The sequence below is a fragment of the Globicephala melas genome, chromosome 9 (assembly GCF_963455315.2).
Source record: "Globicephala melas chromosome 9, mGloMel1.2, whole genome shotgun sequence".
Classification (NCBI taxonomy): Eukaryota; Metazoa; Chordata; class Mammalia; order Artiodactyla; family Delphinidae; genus Globicephala; species Globicephala melas.
Genome location: NC_083322.1, coordinates 28,106,816 through 28,118,976, shown reverse-complemented (window position 1 = coordinate 28,118,976; position 12,161 = coordinate 28,106,816). Strand labels below are relative to the sequence as shown.

The following is a 12,161-nucleotide window of genomic DNA, read 5'->3' as shown; positions in this document are numbered from 1 at the left end:
ATCCCAGCAACCCAGTCCTCCTCTTTTCTTCCAAGGTATAGAATCCTTGAATAGACTGCTAAAGGGTAAAGGTCATACAAGTCAGTATGATTGCTTCTGATGGCCAATGCGACGATCATTCCTTCTTTATCCATAGGTTAAGGTCCAGAGCACTCATCCAACCATGAAAGTATAAAATGTACCTACCAGATGCTGGCAAGACAGTATCTGTTTACTGTATTAAAATAAATATAAAACTACTTCCATGTGTCTAAAACATAAGGCACCTAGGCTCTCTATTGCTGGGATAATGGCAAAGCCAGGGCATTCTTTGGGAAACTGATGAAATGGACACACCTGGGGTCTCCCCACTGCTTGTTTCTCCCAGGCACCTTTGGAGTATTTCCTTCTCAAGCTGACTTCTCCACCTACCAACCCTGTCTACAAGCCAGGAGCCATCAGTAAGTAGACAATGAAATGAGTTCGCATTTCACTCGGTATACGGTTAAACTGCTGAACTCTTGTGTATCTTTTCACTCTCTCTCTGCTCTTTATCTCTTAATTCCACAGCTTTATTTAGGCCTTACTGGGACCATGGGAACTACTTCCCACCTCTCTTTCCTCCATTTATCTCCAATCTACAACACAAATCTGATTATTTCTCCTGTGCCTATTTAAAATAATTCAGTAGCTTTCCGTTGCCTTCAAGTTAGTCTCAGGCTCCTCTACAGTCTGGCTCTGCCTCTCCTGCCTCAACCCTCCCATTGGCCTCACACCCAACACTTCAGTCCTGCTAACAGCGTGGAGCTGTGTATCTGCGTCACACCCTCACCTGCCTCTGTGCCACGCCATGTAGATGCTTCCCATGCTATTCCTCTACCTGGAACTCCTCCTCTTTGGTCTCCAAGATGCAGCTGAAGAATTGCCTCCTCTGAAAAGCCTTTACCAAAATCTGCCCCCAGGCAGACCTGGAAAGTAGGAACTGCACTTGGCATCTTGCTGTATGCCTACTACATTATAAAATGGTAAATATTCAATAAATACCTTAGTGGATACATGCAATAATTACTTGAAGTTCAATGGATTTTTTTTTCCCCAAGGAAACTAATAATTGTCTTGCACTGCAGTCCTCAGAGATGCCAATCCTCATTTCGTTTTTTTTTTTTTTTTTTGGCCATGCTACACGGTATGCAGGATCTTAGTTCCCCAACCAGGGATAGAACCCGTGCCCCCTGCAGTGGAAGCGCGGAACTTAACCACTGGACCAACGGGGTAGTCCCTAATAATTGTCTTGAGTCCACCTAAAGAAATGCAAACATAAAAGACAACAAAAGGCTGTTTGATCACTGCATTTAACTGTCTCCCTTGCTAGAATTCGACCAGTACAAAACTTGCAAGCACAAGCCTCCTGGAACATGTGGTATGTCTCGTCACTTCCACATATAACACCTTTGAGGCTCATCACTCTTTTTTTTTTTTAATACATTTATTTTATTTACTTATTTATTTTTGGCTGTGTTGGGTCTTCGTTGCTGCCCTCGGGCTTTCTCTAGTTGCAGCAAGCGGGGGCTACTCTTCATTGCGGTGCGTGGGTTTCTCATTGCGGTGGCTTCTCTTGTTGCGGAGCATGGGCTCTAGGTGTGCAGGCTTCAGTAGTTGTGGCACACGGGCTCAGTAGTTGTAGCACGCGGGCTCAGTAGTTGTGGCTCACAGGCTCTAGAGCACAGGCTCAGTAGTTGTGGCCCACAGGATTAGTTGCTTCCCGACATGTGGGATCTTCCCGGACGGGGGCTGGAACTTGTGTCCCCTGCATTGGCAGGCAGATTCCTAACCACCGCGCCACCAGGGAAGTCCCTCATCAGTCTTTTCTAAATTAATTTCAAGCTATTTATCCTGGTGTTAAGACCCTTTTAACACAAAACCAACATATTTACCTTAACCCCACCAGACCAGACAACGCACAGAAAGCTTACATTAAATTACTCCCACCTTTGCTGCCGTCTCCATCACACAGGATGCCTCCCACACCTATGCAAATGAACAGATCCTATACATCTACCAAGAGCCAGCTCAAATGTCACCTTCCCTGACTTTCCCAACAGGGCAGATCCTCTCCCTCCACAACATCATTGGCATCTTTCTGATGGCTGTCACATTCCATCTTATGGCAGAGTTGCACACTCATCTTATCCCCTTCCTGGACCTCATACTCCTATAGGTCAGAAACTGTGTTTTAATTCTCTTCACTTATATGTGTGCCTTGTTCCAACAGACAAGAAATATCTATTGAACTCAACTGAAACAAAACTTCCATATTGGTTCAAAATGATATCTTGTGCCCTGCAGTGCTATAGGGTCCATAGGGACCTCAAGTCAAAAAGGAAAATCTGTGGGAAATAGGACAGTGCATATACCGGCATACCTTGTTCTATTGTGTTCAGTTTACTGTGGTTTACAGGTACTGATTTTTTTTTTTTTTTTTTTTTTACAAATTGAAGGTTTGTGGCAACCCTGTGTCGGGCAAGTCTATCAGTACCATTATTCCAAAAGCATTTGTTCACTTCATGTCTCTGTGTCACATTTTAGTAACTCTCCCAATATTTCAAAATTTTTCATTATTATTATTTTTGTTAAGCTGATCTGTGATCAGTGATCTTTAATGTTACTATTGCAAAAAGATAATGACTCATTGAAGGCTCAGATGATGGTTAACATATTTTAGCAATAAAGTATTTTTTAATTGAAGTAGAGTTGATATACAATATTGTATTTCTTAATTAAGGTATGTACATTTTCTTTAGACTTAATGCTATTGCACACTAAATAGACTACAGTATAGTTTAAACATAACTTGTATATGCACTGGGAAATCAAAAAAATTTGTGTGACTCATTTTATTGTGATATTCACTTTACTGCAGTGGTCTGAAATTAAACCCACAATATCTCCGAGGTACTTTAAGTATAGCTCCCATACCATTATCAGAAAAGAATACAGAAAATATACTTAATTTTTTAGTGGTAAGCAGATACACATAGTATTAAAACTACATAGAGACACTCATCAGTTTTCAAAAATGTCCAGTGCTCAAAGATAGGCTGAGATAGATGTCTCCAAGACAATCCCACCACACTGTTTGGAAGACCTTAGTGACATATAAAAGGAAGGAGCTGTGACAACTTAGGGAAGTTGGCTTTGTCAACAGACATCGAAGCACTTTTCTTAGATGTAGTCACCAATGTGGAAGCAATGGCTGGGACGCTGAGCAGAGAGAAACTGAGAAGAGCTTTCGGCTGACCTTAAACAATAGGGTGACAAAAACTGGAGCTTAAGTTCTGTTGAAGGGGATCCTAATAAAGGCCAGATTTTCATTTGTGATCCTGAAAGACTATATTCTAAATAAATGGTAAATTGAAAAACATCAGTTTTCCAAAGGACCAAAGCCCACCTTTGAATCATCAATTGAGGTGATTTTTTTCCTAGCCTATCCCCCTGTCAGAAACAAAGGAAATCTTCTCTGAAAAAAAATACACAAAATCCAGAGCCTCAAATCATCTCTAAAATTTTATAGACACAATATCCAACATTCAATCAAAACCAAACAGGCATAGTAAGTGATAAGAATTGACTGAAAACCAAGAAGAAGTAAAACAAAGAACATAAACAGACCCAAACGTTCACTGTAATTATCAGAAGTGAGTTTAAACTCAGATTAATATGTTCAAAAAATAAAATTTTCCCCAAAAAGGCAAAACTAATCCATAGTTTTTAGTCAAGATGATAGGTACCTTTCAGAAGGAGAGTGGAAACGGTGCTGGGAGAGGCACAAGGGGATTTCTGGGATGTTAACATTGTTCTCTTTTTTACCTATGTAGTGTTCACATGGGTGTCTTTGTGATAATTTATCATGCTGTATACTTACATATCACTTATCTGTGAGACTTTAATATTTTATGCTATTATATAATGTAAAAAAATTATATTTTCTTCTTTAAGAAAAATTTTATTTAAATTTTACTTATCCCTCATCAGTTACATGGGCTAACCCTCAAACACACTTTACTAAGGATTTCATTGAATTGGCTTGCTTTTCTCCTAACATCTGTATGAGATCAACTGTACTGAATGAATGGCAATTTTGATTAAGGACAAATTGGAATGAAAAACTGTGATCTAAGGTTCAAAAGAAATAAACTTGTAGGGCTTCCCTGGTGGCACAGTGGTTAAGAATCCACCTGCCAATGCAGGGCACATGGGTTCAAGCCCTGGTCTGGGAAGATCCCACATGCTGTGGAGTAACGAAGCCCACGGGCCACAACTACTGAACCTGTGCTCTAGAGCCTGTAAGCCACAACTACTGAGCCCACGTGCCACAACTACTGAAGCCTGCACATCTAGATCCCGTGTTCCATAACAAGAGAAGCCACCGCAATGAGAAGCCCGTGCACCGCAACGAAGAGTAGCCCCTGCTCACCGCAACTAGAGAAAGCCCGCGCACAGCAACAAAAGACCCAACTCAGACATAAATAAATAAATAAATAGATTAATTAATTAATTAAAAAAAAGAAAGAAAGAAACTTGTAATTGAAATTTTGAAACATAATAATTTGTGACTTGCAAATGGCTAGTAACAGCTTCTTAGAATGGTAAATGATTTTAGAGCAGCCAAACCAAAAGACATTTCAAGAAATAACAGTCAAATCCATTCACAAAGGCAAATTAGCATGCAACATTTTCCATATTTTGGCCTAATAAGGTAAGAGTTGCACTGAAATGCATACTTGTAAGATTCAAAAGATGAATTAAAGCCAAAGGCTCACCGATAGCTCTTTTAGCTACTCCAAAGCTCTGCTGGAGTCAAGCTGATTTAATTAATGTATTATGACTGGGGAGTTCTCTTTTAGGTAGGGACTAAGCTCTAACAGACCATCCCTTCTACGCATAACAACGATAAACTCTGGACAGAATACAAACAAAACTAACTACGTGAGGGCTTCAGAGAATGAAGAATAGCAGGCGGTCTGGGGAGAGTGTCAAAACTCGGAAGAAATCAGCAGTGCCGTAGTTGAGCTTGCTGTTCTCTTGGCATTGCCCTGAGGAGGGGCCACGTGGTGTGAAGAGCTAAAAACCTGCAAACAAGCTCATTGACTTTCTGATCTGAGGAAACAGGGCTAAAACCCACAGCACTACAGCCTCTGGAGTGTGACTGGAAAATGCCAAAAAGGACAGATTCAGATAAAGTGAAGCCCAACTTCCATGTAAACTCTGGTCCAAGTCTGGAAGGACTGAGCATGTACAGGTCAGATTACAAGCAATCCAGATAAAGATGAAAGAGCTGAACTTGAGCTACCTGTCTCAGGTGAGACAGAGTTTTCAGTTTAAGTCTAGCCAAGTTAATAAACCAAACAAAATCAACACTTTTCAGAGAAATGTAGCAATCCAGAATCTCCACAGCATGACTCTTCAACTCATCCAGGATGTTCTCCAAAACTATTCAGCTTAAGAAAACGAGAAAACTATGACGTGATCCATTCTCAAGGGAAAAGACAATCAATATATGTCACGCCCAAGTTTACCCAGAATTTTGGAAATATGAGGCAGACTGTAAGGTGGCTTTTACAGCTGTGCTCCATGTGATAGAGGAAACTACACTCAGAATAAATAAAAAGATAGAAATTCTCAGGAGAGAAAGAGAAAAAAACGTACTAAATGGAAAGTTTAGAACTAAAAGAGAATATCTGAAATAAAAATTCAAGTAAAGAGCTAAAGGAAGTTATTGATTCTTCAGGGAAATGATACCAGAGGGAAATGAATGAACATCACTGAAAACAGTAAACATCTAGGTAAATTTATTATTACTTTTTAAATATACACATGCTTTTCACCACTTAAACATTTACAATTACAGAATGTTAGAACTAGAGGGACCATTAAGATTATATATTAAAACCACCTTACTTTACAGGTGAAACATCTGAGGCTCAGAAAGGAAGTGACTGCCCGGCTCAAGGCCATAAAGCAAGTGATTGTCTCCAGTAAAACCTGGCATTTATACTCTCTTTCTCAGGCTACTTTAATCCCTCAGCACCAATTCCAGACACACTGCAGATCCAGTACTGCATCAGCAAGCTTTCTCAGCCTTAACTTCTTTGCGTCTCAGTTTTCTAATCAGTACAATGGGTTGATAATGGTACCTACCTGAAAGGGTGGTCACGAGTATTTAAAAATTAAAATATATAAAGTAATTTGAACACTGTCTGGAACATAGTAAGTGCTATATAATATTGTTTCCAACCATGATAATGCCTGCCACCATCATTTTCTAAAGCCTGTTACATCTCCCTGCTGACATATTCCAGGAGGAAAAACAAAGGGTCAAAATAGAATAATTTGTGAAAGAAAAGAAGAAAATGGGCTGGAAGTTGCACTTATTAATACCACACTACCTATTGCCCCATTTTAGTATGAGAGCTCCTGAGTGAAACCATGGATGAAAAGGACAAGAGCCACTCTTCATACCTTTGGAACCATTGCCTGAGGCAGACAGCCATAAGCAATAGAAATAAAGCAGGATGGGTATAAATGCTTAGGATAAATACTGAAATAAGAAAGCTTTTCCCGAAAAAGAAAATGGAATTTAGATAACACCGTATTTCAGCAGTCAATCGCTGATCACAGTAAATAATACATGACCAGTGGACCTTCAAGACAGCAGAGGAGAAAGACGTGGAGATCACCTTCCTCCCCACAAATACATCAAAAATACATCTACATGTGGAACGACTCCTACAGAACACCTACTGAACGCCAGCAGAAGACCTCAGACTTTCCTAAAGGCAAGAAACTTCCCACCTACCTGGGTAGGGCAAAAGAAAAAAGAAAAAACAGAGACAAAAGAATAGGGATGGGACCTGCACCTCGGGGAGGAAGCTGTGAAGGAGGAAAAGTTTCCACACACTAGGAAGCCCCTTCGCGGGCAGAGACTGCGGGTGGCAGAGGGGGGAAGCTTCGGAGCTGCGGAGGAGAGCGCAGCAACAGGGGTGCCAAGGGCAAAGTGGAGAGATTCCCGCACAGAGGATCGGTGCTGACCAGCACTCACCAGCCCGAGAGGCTTGTCTGCTCACCCGCCAGGGGGGTGGGGGCTGGGAACTGAGGCTCAGGCTTCGGGGGTCAGATCCCAGGAAGAGGACTGGGGTTGGCTGCCTGAACACAGCCTGAAGGGGGCTAGTGAGCCACAGCTAATCGGGAGGGAGTCCGGGAAAAAGTCTGGAACTGCCTAAGAGACAAAAGACCATTGTTTCGGGATGCGCAAGGAGAGGGGATTCAGAGCACAGCCTAAACGAGCTCCAGAGATGGGCGCAAGCCGCGGCTATCAGCGCAGACACCAGAGACGGGCATGAGATGCTAAGGCTGCTGCTGCAGCCACCAAGAAGCCTGTGTGTGAGCACAAGTCACTGTCCACACCTCCCCTCCAGGGAGCCTGTGCAGCTCAGCCTGCCACTGCCAGGGCCCCATGATCCAGGGACAACTTCCTGGGAGAACACACGGCATGCCTCAGGCTGTTGCAACATCATGCCGGTCTCTGCCACCAGAGGCTCACCCCTCATTCTGTACCCCTCCCTTCCCCCAGGTGAGTGAGCCAGAGCCCCCTAATCAGCTTCTCCTTTAACCCGTCCTGTCTGGGTGGGAATAGACACCTGAGGGCGACCTACACGCAGAGGCGGGGCCAAACCCAAAGCTGAACCCCAGGAGCTGTGCGAACAAAGAAGAGAACGGGAAATCTCTCCCAGCAGCCTCAGAAGCAGCAGATTGACTCTCCACAGTCAACTTGATGTACCTGCACCTGTGGAATACCTGAGTAGACAACGAATTGCCTCAAAATTGAGGTGGTGGACTTCGGGAGCAACGCTAGACTTGGGGTTTGCTTTCTGTGTCTAATTTGTTTCTGGTTTTATGTTTATCTTAGTTTAGTATTTAGAGCTTAATATCACTGTTAGATTTGTTTATTGATTTGGTTAGTCTCTTCCTTTTTATATATTTTTTTTCTTTTTCTCTTTTTGTGTGTATGTGTATGATTCTTTGTGTGATTCTGTCTGTATAGCTTTGCATTTACCATTTAACCTAGGGTTCTATATGTCCACTTTTTTGGGGTTTTTTTGTTTTGTATAGTATTTACCGTTAGTTATCATTGGTAGATTTCTTTATTGGTTTGGATGCTCTCTGCTTTCTTTCTTTTATTTTTTTTTAATTTATTTTTATTTATTCTTGGGTGCATTGGGTCTTTGTTACTGCGTGAGGGCCTTCTCTAGTTGCGGCGAGTGGGGGCTACTCTTCATTGCAGTGCGCAGGCTTCTCATTGCGGTGGCTTTTCTGGTTGCTGAGCACGGGCTCTAGGCAAGCGGGCTTCAGTAGTTGTGGCGCGCAGGCTCTAGAGCACAGGCTCAGTAGTTGTGGCACACAGGCTTAGTTGCTCTGTGGCATGTGGGATCTTCCCGTACCAGGGCATGAACCCGTGTCCCAGGCATTGGCAGGAAGATTCTTAACCACTGCACCACGAGGGAAGTCCTCTTTCTTTTTTTTTAAATTATTTTGTTAATTTTTAATAATATATATTTTTAATAACTTTATTTTATTTTTTTTTCTTTCTTTCTTTTTTTCTCCGTTTTCTTCTGAGCCGTGAGGCTAACATGGTCTTGGTGCTCTGGCTGGGTGTCAGGCCTGAGTCTCTTAGATGGGATAGCCGAGTTCAGGACATTGGTCCACCAGAGATCTCAGACCCCACATAATACCAAACGATGAAAGCTCTCCCAGAGATCTCCATCTCAATGTGAAGACCCAGCTCCACTCAAAGACCAGTAAGCTACAGTGCTGGACACCCTATGCCAAACAACTAGCAAGACAGGAACCCCACCCCATCCATTAGCAGAGACGCTACCTAAAATCATAATAAGTCCACAGACACCCCAAAAGACACACCAGACGCAGTCCTGCCCACGAGAAAGACAAGATCCAGCCTCATCCACCAGAACACAAGCAAAAGTCCCCTCCACAAGGAAGTTCACACAAACCACTGAACCAACCTTACCAACTGGGGGCAGACACCAAAAACAACAGGAACTACGAACCTGCAGCCTGCAAAAAGGAGACCCCAAACACAGTAAGTTAAGAAAAATGAGAAGACAGAGAAATACACAAAATATGAGGGAGCAAGGTAAAAACCTACCAAACCAAACAAATAAAGAGGAAAAAGGCAGTCTACCTGAAAAAGAATTCAGAGTAATGATAGAAAAGATGATCCAAAATCTTGGGAAACAAGTGGAGAAAATACAAGAAACATTTAACAAGGACCTAGAAGGACTAAAGAGCAAACAAACAATGATGAACAACACAATAAATGAAATTAAAAATTCTCTAGAAGGAATCAATAGAAGAATAACTGGGGCAGAAGAAAGGATAAGAGCAGAGCAGGAAAGGATTTTCTGCAGAGCAGAAAAAAGAAAAAGAATGAAAAGAATTGAGGACAGTCTCAGAGACCTCTGGGACAATATAAAAGCACCAACATTTGAATTATAGGGGTCCCAGAAGAAAAAGAGAAAAAGAAAGGGTCTGAGAAAATATTTGAAGAGATTATAGTTGAAAACTTCCCTAATATGGGAAAAGAAATAGTCAATCAAGTCCAGGAAGCGCAGAGAGTCCCACACAGGATAAATCCAAGGAGGAACACACAAAAACAAATATTAATCAAACTATCAAAAATTAAATACAAAGAAAAAATATTAAAAGCAGCAAGGGAAAAGCAACAAATAACATACAAGGGAATCCCCGTAAGGTTAACAGCTGATTTCTCAGCAGAAAATCTGCAAGCCAGAAGGGTGTGGCAGGACATATTTAAAGTGACAAAAGGGAAAAACCTACAACCAAATTACTCTACTCAGCAAGGATCTCATTCAGATTCGATGGAGAAATTAAAAGCTTTACAGACAAGTAAAAGCTAAGAGAATTAAGCACCACCAAACCAGCTTTACAGCAAATGCTAAAGGAATTTCTCTAAGAAGGAAACACAAGACAAGGAAAAAACCTATAAAAACAAACCCAAAACAATAAAGAAAATGGTAATAGGAACATACGTATTGATAATCACTTTAAATGTAAATGGATTAAATGCTTCAACCAAAAGACACAGGCTTGCTGAATGGATATAAAAACAAGACCCATATGTATGCTGTCTACAAGAGACCCACTTCAGACCTAGGGACACATACAGACTGAAAGTAAGGGAATGGAAAAAGATATTCCATGCAAATGGAAACCAAAAGAAAGCTGGAGTAGCAATTCTCATATCAGACAAAATAGACTTTAAAATAAAGACTATTAGAAGAGACAAAGAAGGACACTACATAATGATCAAGGGATCAATCCAAGAAGAAGATATAACAACTGTAAATAGTTATGTATCCAACATAGGAGCACCTCAATACATAAGGAAAATGCTAACAGTCATGAAAGGGGAAATCGACAGTAACACAATCATAGTAGGGGGCTTTACCACCCCACTTTCACCAATGGACAGATCATCCAAAATTAAAATAAATAAGGAAAGACAAGCTTTAAATGATACATTAAACGACATGGACTTAACTGATATTTATAGGACATTCCATCCAAAAACAACAGAACACATATTCTTCTCAAGTGCTCATGGAACACTCTCCAGATAGACCATATCTTGGGTCACAAATCAAGCCCTGGTAAATTTAAGAAAATTGAAATCGTATCAAGTATGTTTTCTGACCACAATGCTATGAGACTAGATATCAATTACAGGAAAAAAAACCTGTAAAAAATACAAACACATGGAGCTTAAGCAACACACTACTTAATAACCAAGAGATCACTGAAGAAATCAAAGAGGAAATGAAAAAATACCTAGAAACAAATGACAATGAAAACACAACAACCCCAAACCAATGGGATGCAGCAAAAGCAGTTATAAGAGGGAAGTTTATAGCAATACAATCCTACCTCAAGAAACAAGAAACATCTCAAATAAACAACCTAACCTTACACCTAAAGCAATTACAAAAAGAAGAACAAAAAAATCCCAAAGTTAGAAGAAGGAAAATAATAAAGATCAGATCAGAAATAACTGAAAAAGAAATGAAGGATACGACAGCAAAGATCAATAAAACTAAAAGCTGGTTCTTTGAGAAGATAAACAAAATTGATAAAACATTAGCCAGACTCATCAACAAAACAAGGGAGAAGACTCAAATCAACAGAGTTAGAAATGAAAAAGAAGTAACAACTGACGCTGCAGAAATACAAAGGATCATGAGAGATTACTACAAGCAACAATATGCCAATAAAATGGACAACCTGGAAGAAATGGGCAAATTCTTAGAAAAGCACAACCTTCCGAGACTGAACCAGGAAGAAATAGAAAATATAAACAGACCAATCACAAGTACTGAAATTGAGACTGTGATTAAAAATCTTCCAACCAACAAAAGCCCAGGACCAGATGGCTTCAAAGCCATCAAATGTTTGACTTCAAATGTTTGAATTCTATCAAACATTTAGAGAAGAGCTAACACCTATCCTTCTCAAACTCTTCCAAAATATAGCAGAGGGAGGGACACTCCCAAACTTATTCTATGAGGCCACCATCACCCTGATACCAAAACCAAAGATGTCACAATGAAAGAAAACTACAGGCCAATATCACTGATGAATATAGATGCAAAAATCCTCTAGAAAATACTAGCAAACAGAATCCAACAGCACAATAAAAGGATCATACACCATGATCAAGTGGGATTTATCCCAGGAATGGAAGGATTCTTCAATATACGCAAATCAATCAATGTGATACACCATAATACCAAATTGAAGGATAGAAACCATATGATAATCTCAATAGTTACAGAAAGCTTTTGACAGAATTCAACAGCCATTTATGATAAAAACTCTCCAGAAAGTAGGCATAGAGGGAACTTACCTCAACATAATAAAGGCCATATATAACAACCCCACAGCCAACATCGTCCTCAATGGTGAAAAACTGAAACCATTTCCACTAAGATCAGGAGCAAGACAAGGTTGTCCACTCTCACCACTATTATTCAACATAGTTTTGGAAGTTTTAGCCACAGCAATCAGAGAAGAAAAAGAAATAAAAGGAA

General features: G+C 40.6%; 1 protein-coding gene across 3 annotated transcripts in view; it reads right to left on the bottom strand.

The window, feature by feature from the left end:
• Nucleotides 1-12,161, bottom strand: part of AASS (aminoadipate-semialdehyde synthase) — a 68,036-nt gene that overhangs the window by 30,095 nt on the left and 25,780 nt on the right. The window lies entirely within an intron of this gene.